Source organism: Aulonocara sp. 'chitande type north' Nkhata Bay, linkage group LG3 (assembly GCF_057382095.1).
Source record: "Aulonocara sp. 'chitande type north' Nkhata Bay isolate Kocher_YH1m ecotype deep benthic linkage group LG3, A_spYH_male_GT1.1, whole genome shotgun sequence".
Lineage (NCBI taxonomy): Eukaryota > Metazoa > Chordata > Actinopteri > Cichliformes > Cichlidae > Aulonocara > Aulonocara sp. 'chitande type north' Nkhata Bay.
The window spans coordinates 33698235-33706918 of record NC_141346.1 but is presented as its reverse complement, the minus strand read 5'-3'; the positions used below and the strand labels follow the sequence as shown (position 1 = coordinate 33706918).

General features: G+C 39.4%; 1 long non-coding RNA gene across 1 annotated transcript; it reads left to right on the top strand.

Annotated features, from left to right (window-relative positions):
- The first annotated feature begins 811 nt into the window (after positions 1-811).
- LOC147335255 (uncharacterized) lies at positions 812-7155 on the top strand. The gene is made up of 3 exons (XR_015126610.1): positions 812-1129; positions 2808-2886; positions 4540-7155. It is a non-coding gene; the product is annotated as an uncharacterized LOC147335255 (long non-coding RNA).
- The last annotated feature ends 1529 nt before the right edge of the window (positions 7156-8684 follow it).

Here is an 8684-nt window from a genome sequence, read left to right as displayed (position 1 = left end):
GTACTGGAGGTGGTCCATCAATTATCCAGTCCGAGGATAGGTAAAGACTCCACCCGGATACTTAGCAGCCACGCCTAGGTGCCCACCTTCTAGGAGAGGGAGAAAGAAAGAAAAGGGAAAATACCACCAACCATCCTCCGATGGGATGCACAATACCAACAAACACATCACTGGGTCATAACAATGGCAAACAAGTATATGGGAATCCCGAGGACACCACAAGGGTCACCTCTTAGTGAGGGTTGTCTCTTGAAGGTGGTCACAGGGATTGTTGGCCCTCTGCTGATCATGTGAGTCGACCTCTGTAAGACACCGCTCCACGCCACTATCACTGAGGTTGAAACACAAAAATGAGAGCTGTTGTAGGCGCCACCATGTGGTGATGCACTGTATTACAATAATATCAACTGTTACGAGCAGCAGGGTTGGACATGCCTGAGGAAGGAGCTTTGCTGCATCTGCGGGGAAATGGAGAGGGAGAGATGGGCTTCCCTTACACTTATACTTATACTTATACTCATAGATTTAAATTAAAAACCTTCATGTGAAATTCTTTGTATATATCTGTGTGTGTGTGTGTGTGTGTGTGTGTGTGTGTGTGTGTGTGTGTGTGTGTGTGTGTATTAAATTATTAAATAAATAATGACTCTGTGAAATATGTCGTGTGTTCATCTCAGGTTTTATTTATCTCGTTTTAATGACCAGATTTCATTTATAATTATTTTCATTAAACCTTAATGAAAGGGGTTGTACATGAAATCATGTGCATGTTATTGAGGTAGATTGCTGTGCCTTAAAAGTGCCACTAGGGGGCAGCAAGCTGTTCTATTTTTTTCAGTTATTTTATTGTGTTGTTTGTACAGAATAATTTCCATTTTTGCTATAATTTTTTGTTCATTCTCCAGGACTGTCTGTTCTCTCAGTCCCCACCTCCTGCCGGCGTAGGAGGGGAATCTGTTCCTTTCTCGATAATTGCCCCACTGGCTTCTATATTTGGATCTATGTCCTCTCCTCTCACTTGCTGTCGCTCTCTTGCTGCTTTGTCACTGTTATTGATTCACATTCTCACTCTGCTGCAAAGCAAAACCATCCAGAATTGGTGCAAGGAAGAAGCAAGGAAGCATCAACGGTGAGTGATGGAGGCGAGGCAGGGGTCTCCTCAGATCTCCGCGCCGCATCAGTAACAGAGGTATCGGCTTATTTGCCTGAGCGTGTGGGGGCGGGAAAATCTCTTTGGCTGAATTGAAGTTGTTTTTCCTTCACTCCTTGCAGAGCAGGAATGCATTATTGTTTACAAGCGAGATTATTGTTTCTGTGTGTGAGTCCGTCTGTCATTGTGGCACAGAGTGCCCCTGCAGACAGCTGCTGTGAGCTCTTCGGCAGGTGTTTGCATGGCTGGGCTCTTTGTGGGAAGATTTTGTCAACACAACTGTGTTAAAACTGAGCCAAGACACAGACACAAACTTTACAGGTTTATAGTTAGGATCTAATCTAGTTAGTGCTCTAATATCACCCTATTAGAGCACTTCGCTCTCGCTCTGCAGGCCTACTTGTTGTTCCTAGAGTATTTAAAAGTAGAATGGGGGGGAGAGCCTTCAGTTTTCAGGCCCCTCTTCTGTGGAACCAGCTTCCAGTTTGGATTCGGGAGACAGACACTATCTCTACTTTCAAGATTAGGCTTAAAACTTTCCTTTTTGCTAAAGCATATAGTTAGGGTTGGACCAGGTGACCCTGAATCCTCCCTTAGTTATGCTGCAATAGACGTAGGCTGCCGGGGGATTCCCATGATGCATTGAGTTTTTCCTTTCCAGTCACCTTTCTCACTCACTGTGTATTAATAGACCTCTCTGCATTGAATCATATCTGTTATTAATCTCTGTCTCTCTTCCACAGCATGTCTTTTATCCTGTCTTCCTTCTCTCACCCCAACCGGTCGCAGCAGATGGCCGCCCCTCCCTGAGCCTGGTTCTGCCGGAGGTTTCTTCCTGTTAAAAGGGAGTTTTTCCTTCCCACTGTCGCCAAAGTGCTTGCTCATAGGGGGTCATTTGATTGTTGGGTTTTTCTCTGTATCTATGAAACGCCTTGAGGCAACTTTTGTTGTGATTCGGCGCTATATAAATAAAATTGAATTGAATTGAATTGAATTGAAATGAATCTGATGTGTCAGAAACTGAATGAAAGAAGTCACAAGAAAGGGTCCGAGGGCTTATGACCCCATTCTGCTATATGCCCCTGTCACACAGGCTTTTGGCATCTTTAGTCCATTTGTAGCCCTCCATATGGAGTGTTCTCTGTTATGTAAAATATTTGGAACAAAAGGTAGGCTTTTTCTTCCCTTAAAAAATGTATTTCCTCCCCCTCATTTGCACATTTCTGGCTTTTAGTTCTAATCACATCCCTGATGCAGCTGTTTCCCTTCCACATGAAAAGTAAGCAAGATGTTTTCCAGGTTAGTACCTGAGAGTCTGGCCTTGTTTGCTTAAATTTATTCATAACTCTGCTTTTCTCATGTAAAAGCTTCTTGTGAATTATAAATAAGCCACCTGTCTGCTCCAAAAATCCAATCGAAAGTACATCTGTGTTGAATCTCTTCCCTGTGTCAGTGCTCTATGTTTAGATTACACTGTATGTCAGTTTTTCTGTGTTCAGCTAAACTCAATGTGCAGGAAAATGTGTGCTTACAGTATGAATTTCATTTCCTCTGGCTTTGAAGTCCACCTCTGTGGCGATTCCTGCTGCGTGAGCTCCTCTAAGACCACATGTAGATGTGTGGATGCAAAAATGCCAAGTGTTTCTTGTCTTCACAGTAAATCTGCTGCACTGTCGAAATGAATGCTGGCGTTAGGAGCTTCTTTAGTCTGCTGCTAATCACACACTTCAGCAGAGGTGAGTGAGCGGTTTATTGTCTAGACAGTTGCCCATCAGGTGATCTGAAAGCCCTGCTGATAATCATGAGCTCTGAATAGTTTTTATTTCTGTGTGTGTGCTTTTGAGAGGCTCATATGCTTAACAACACTTTGCAGGTGCCACATGAGTGAAAAGCCTTTGAGCAAAAAGTGCATTAATTCTCCTTGTGACACAAAAATCCACAAGGCTTGGTGAGTAAGATTTGCCCAGCAGATTTCTTTCTGACAAAGAGCTAGAGTGGGACCGACTGCGAGTAGTTCCTACAACAAAAAAAGATACAGAACTCCATAAAAATTAAGTCAAATTTAAACGACATTCTAAGGAATCAAATACAAAATGCTTCTTATCACATTACAATTACTTTTCTACTCCTAATCAAGAATTAATATTTATGTTGAGATCTATATATGATTTATATATATGTACATGTATAAATTGCAAAAATCCATCAAATGTTTTGGTGTTTTCAGGTTTAACCTTTAAATTGTGACGTCCAGCTAAATAGATTCAATTTCAAATTAAAGGAGGCTGAATTTCTGGAGAGTACCTGTCGGGGAAAATCCAACCCTCTGCACCCTGTCGTCTTCAGTTACCCTTGAGGTGCGGTGATCGAGTTACTCCGTGCTAGAACACCAGGAATTTTAATTAGTCTTGATTAGACAGAAGCATACATCAAGACTGCTGCATTGAAAAACAACAACAATAACAAAAACAATCTATTTTTCTTCCCTCATCACTGTTTTCCTTTGTTCTGTTTCCTCCTCCTCGCCATCTTTCTTGCAACTCCTCGGTAAAATGCTGCAGCAGTGTGGTTTGAGAGATCGTAGTGGTTCTAAAATGACGGTCCACGGGGATGAAATTCCTCTAAATACCCAGTGCCTTCAACAGCATTAGGAGGCTGACAGTTTCTTTTTTTATATATATAGAGGAAATGGTGAATGAATACTCATAGCCTTCTCAGGATTCACTGTAATAATGTTCTGTCACCAGGTGTGTTTTCCCCTGAATATCAAAGTTCACACAAGATAAATTGGTGAAAGATTTTAATAGATGTGTCGACTGCTTCCTGAAGCTCTGACAGTCGGTGCTACAATGGCTGGTCTCTATAGGTGGCCGTGAGCTTTGATGAAAGCATTCATGTTCCACTCAGGATGATTTTATTAGCTTTCATGATCACATGGCATCGTTTTCAGGACCCACAAAATGACTTCAACACACCCAGGTTACCTTTCCGTTATCAGGACTCACTTAGCCTAACATCTGGAATAAGGATGAGCGGTCACACAAAGCTGGTTATCAACTCTAAGCTAACTCATGGTTTATCAGTCTGGCTATCAGCATCTGACCCATTCAGTTTAATTTTATTTGTATAGTGCAAAATCATGGGAGGTTACCACTGTTTGCTCACAGCAAGAAGGTCCTGGGTTCCACTCTGTGTGGAGTTTGTTTGCAGTTTGTTCTCTCTGGGTGCTGTGGTTTCCTCCCACAGTCCCAGAGACATGCAGTAAGTTGGGTAGGTTAATTGGTGATTGGTTGTCTTTCAGATTACCAGCCCTACTGTGGACTCTTAGTCCTGTTGACATCATTGTTTTGGCATCATTGTGAGACACTGTTCCTTGTTTCACTCCACAGAAATCATCTTTTCCGTGACTAGTTTCTCTCTATTTTCTCATCTCTCCTGCGGGTTTATCCAGCCCAGAAAATCACTGATGACTCCATCAACACCCCCCACCCTCCTGTGCTGTTCAGCGTCAGTCCCCAATCCTACATCAGCTTCCTGCTGCTGGGCCTGACCGTCGTCGTGTTCGGCGGCGTCTATCTCTGGATCCTCAGATATGTCTGCATCGGCTGCTGCCAGCCCATCGCAGTCGGCGTTGAGTCAGAATCCCTGGCAGGGATGGTGTGAAGTCATCAGCCCCTGTCTGATTGAGTTGGGCTGATACCAAGTCACACGGGACATTTACAGGTAAAAGACACGGCCTATCAGACTTGTCATACATTTTGCTAAGGGAAGTAGATGTCATTTGTGCTCCCATATACTTATTTTTTCAGTTCCAGAGCACTTAGTGACAGTGTCGATGCTGGAAAATAAGTAAGTAGGAGAAAAGTAGCTCTTTTGCTCTTACCTCTACACCCTGCTTACCTGATATCTGGCAAACATCTGTTGTACAGTATGCCTGAAAAATCGCTAAAAAGCTATTGAGCAGTGAATGTGAGACACAACTGTAAAGCTGGGTGGCAGAAATTTAAGACAACGTTCAGCTAATAAGATGATAAAATGTTTTGTGTGTTTTCTTTAGGGTTTTCTTTGTACACTGTTAAAAAAAACATCTCAAAAAAACGGTAATAGTCCAGCAGCTGGGGCGCCTAAATACTACCGTAAAATAACAGAAAATAACTTCCTCATAAAAATACGGTTATTTCCAGTAATGACAATACAGTTTGTTGCGCTAATTTTACATGGGATTCTGCCTTTTCCAAGTGCGTTTAGACATCAAATTAGGAACATTTTAACGTGATCAAACAATGAAATTACCTATAAACAAGGTCAATGAATGTGGCAATATGAATCATAATACGTAAATGTACAGAAATATACAGTTAAATAATAATGGATTGCATGCCCTGGGACAGACTGCCAGAGGCGAGGCTGCCATATCGCACCATCAGCAGTAGGCGAAGAGTCTTGACCACGGACACAATACCGAGAGTATCCGAGCCGGGGCTCGAACCGGCAACCTTCTGGTCACAAGGCGAACTGCCAACTCCTGAGCCACGATCGCCCTAAATAGCAATGATAATAATACTGTGATGTAACACAAGCTTATAGGAATCATGTTATATACTTTTCCATAGCATCACATTTGAATTCAACAGTTCAATCTTTCAAATAACGGACAGATATTTGTGAGATCATGATACATTTGTGAATGTGTTTTAACAATCTAAATATGCATATGTACAGACAGATACATTTAATAATCATGACAATTATGTTGTATTACATTACAGTGATTTAACGTTAATTTACATTTGAAATGTGAAATCACAGTCTATTTACGTAACGTTAATGATCTTCTAGAAGAACAGAACAAAACTGTAAAATGCAGTAAAATACTTTTATATTAGGACTTTTTCCTACAGTGCTGCCATACCTGCGACCTTGTGGTTGTTAGTTCACATTCATTGGCCGATGCTTAGCGTCATGTTATTATGTGTCCCAACATCCAATGGCATGTCACATTGTTTTCATGGCCACACCCTCACCCAGGTGCAGAGGCCTCTTTCTGTTCAGGAATGTTGTGAATACTTTGACATTTATATTAATTGCAATTCCTACCTCTACATTTATTTATTTTTAAAATATAATTAGCACAGCGTGGCCGTGCAATGTTTTATATGTTTGTTTTTTTTCGTTTTTATTCCTATTAATTATATTTTCACTTGTTACCTCTGAATTATTGAATCAGACCTAGATGACATGAAATTTTCAGCACAATTATAATTCAAATACTCTCATTTTATATATTTTTCCATAGTATTACATTTGAATTTAACAGATCATTCTCTCACATAACAGACAAATATTCGTGAAATTATGATACATTTCTGAATGTATTTTTACAATCTCAATATGTATATGTACAAAAAAATATATTTAAAAAACAAGTAAATTGTGTTTTGCTATATTTACAGTGATGTTATGTTATTTTACCTTTGACATGTAAAATCACAGTCTACTTATGTAAATGTAATGATATTCTAGAAAGACAGTACAAAACTGTAAAATACACACTAAGATACTTTGACATTACTATTTTTTGGAACAGTGTAGTTTGGCTGTTTTATTTTGAAACCATTTTTAATTGTTTTCTTTTGTTACTTCCTGCCTTTCTCCTTCACAAGTGGGTTTTGTGTGTAAACAATTAGCCATTTAGTATTTTGTGGATTTATAATAATGATTTATAATGCTGTCCCCATTTTCTGTTGTCAAGTTAGTTTGTGTTTTGTTTTTGGTTCAGTATTATGTAAAAAAAAGAAAAATCCTTAAAAACATACTACAGTGTTTTGTTTTAAAACAAAGACATTTTCTATTATTTTTTCTCCATATATTTTACCCACATGGTTATTTTGACCATTTACACTCTTTATGGGGAAAATGTTTTTTTGTGAAAGTACAACCTGTTGATTTCTCTGTTCTTGGCATTTCTGCTCAGCTGAATGACACAAATAAATCTCCTTTTCTTCTTCAAACTTGCCTTGTGTGATTGGGTCCTGTGTAGGGTGACCAGATCACAGTCTAAAAGTAAATATAACGAGAATAAAGGGAAGCTGAAGTTTGTTCTTATTGTCTATATTATCTGTTAATTCCTCTGAGGAGGAGGAGTATTTAATCAGTTCTGTTTATTAACAGTCTAGCATGCAATCGGATCAAGCAGGGGCGGAGCGTGGGGGTGGCTTACGGGGCTTAAGCCCGGGTTGTTTTGTCAGAAGCCCGGGGTATTTTGGAGTGTAATTTTTTCATAGTTAGATGCCTGGCTGACAACTGTATAAAACAAAAAGTACACACAATATTCGAAGCACATAGTGCACACTGTGGGAATTTACGACTGTGCGTGAATCCCCCCCTGATATTGGTATGATCCGAGCTCAGGCACTAAGCGACTGAGCGAGGGGGCGGGGCAGCTGCTGCCCGTGAGTGCGCTGTTGGAGAGACGGAGCCAGCCATACTAAGGAGAGCTTAAGTTTGACCAGGTACCAAAGCAAATCATTCGTACCGTACAAATTATGTAAATATGACGGTGCATCACGAAAGATTGATATCAAGCTGATCACTTGACCAATATTACGTTACTTGCTCTTCAAGTGAATCAACAAATGGCGAAATGAAAAGCCGAACAAATGCTATTTTTTTTAGAGTCTTAGCTTACGTGTGTTTATTTCATATTTTCAGTTCTTACCCTCCCTGACTAAATCGGTTTCAGTTATGTACTGAAACATAAGAATGGACATTCGAGGGTTCTTTTAAAGAAAAAACTCAGGTAAATGTTATTTTATATATTATGCTTTGTATGTTGTTCAGTACATTTCTATGCAAAACAAGAGGGATTTCAGTACACAGCAGGATATTCACATTTGTAACCAGATATTTACATACACTTTAGGGAGAAAACATAAAACATTTTTACTGTACAACATCAATTTAGAGTAAACTTTTGTTTTAGATAAATATTGAAATATATTTTGAATTAGTTAAATTTCAGAATAAAGAGAGACAGAGCTATTTTTATCACTTTCATCAAATTTAGGAGTATATGTACACTAAATTTATTGTTAATTAATAAGAAACTGCAGACGATTCCATTCTGAGCTGAAGAAGCTTCTGATAGGTTAGTAGAGTCCATGTGAGTAAATTGGTGGCACAGCTGTGGATGCATATAAGGCAAAACACAGAGCCTGTTTCTGTGACATGGGAAAATCAAGAGATGTCAACCAAAACACCAGGAAAAGAACTGTGGAGCTCCATAAGTGTGGCTCAAGTTTGAATACAATTTGGTGCCATTTGCAATTAAGAAATACAGATAGTTTCTCTCTTTACTCTTAAAGTTAACAAATATGTTTTTATATTTATCAATCTAAAAAAATAAACATTTAGTCTGATTTGATGTTACAATTAAAAAAGTGTTTTTATCTGAAGAGTAAATATCTGGTTTCAACTGTATATTTGATGATTGTCAGCACAAAGAGGGAGAGAGAGGAACAGAGAGGGAGATGGA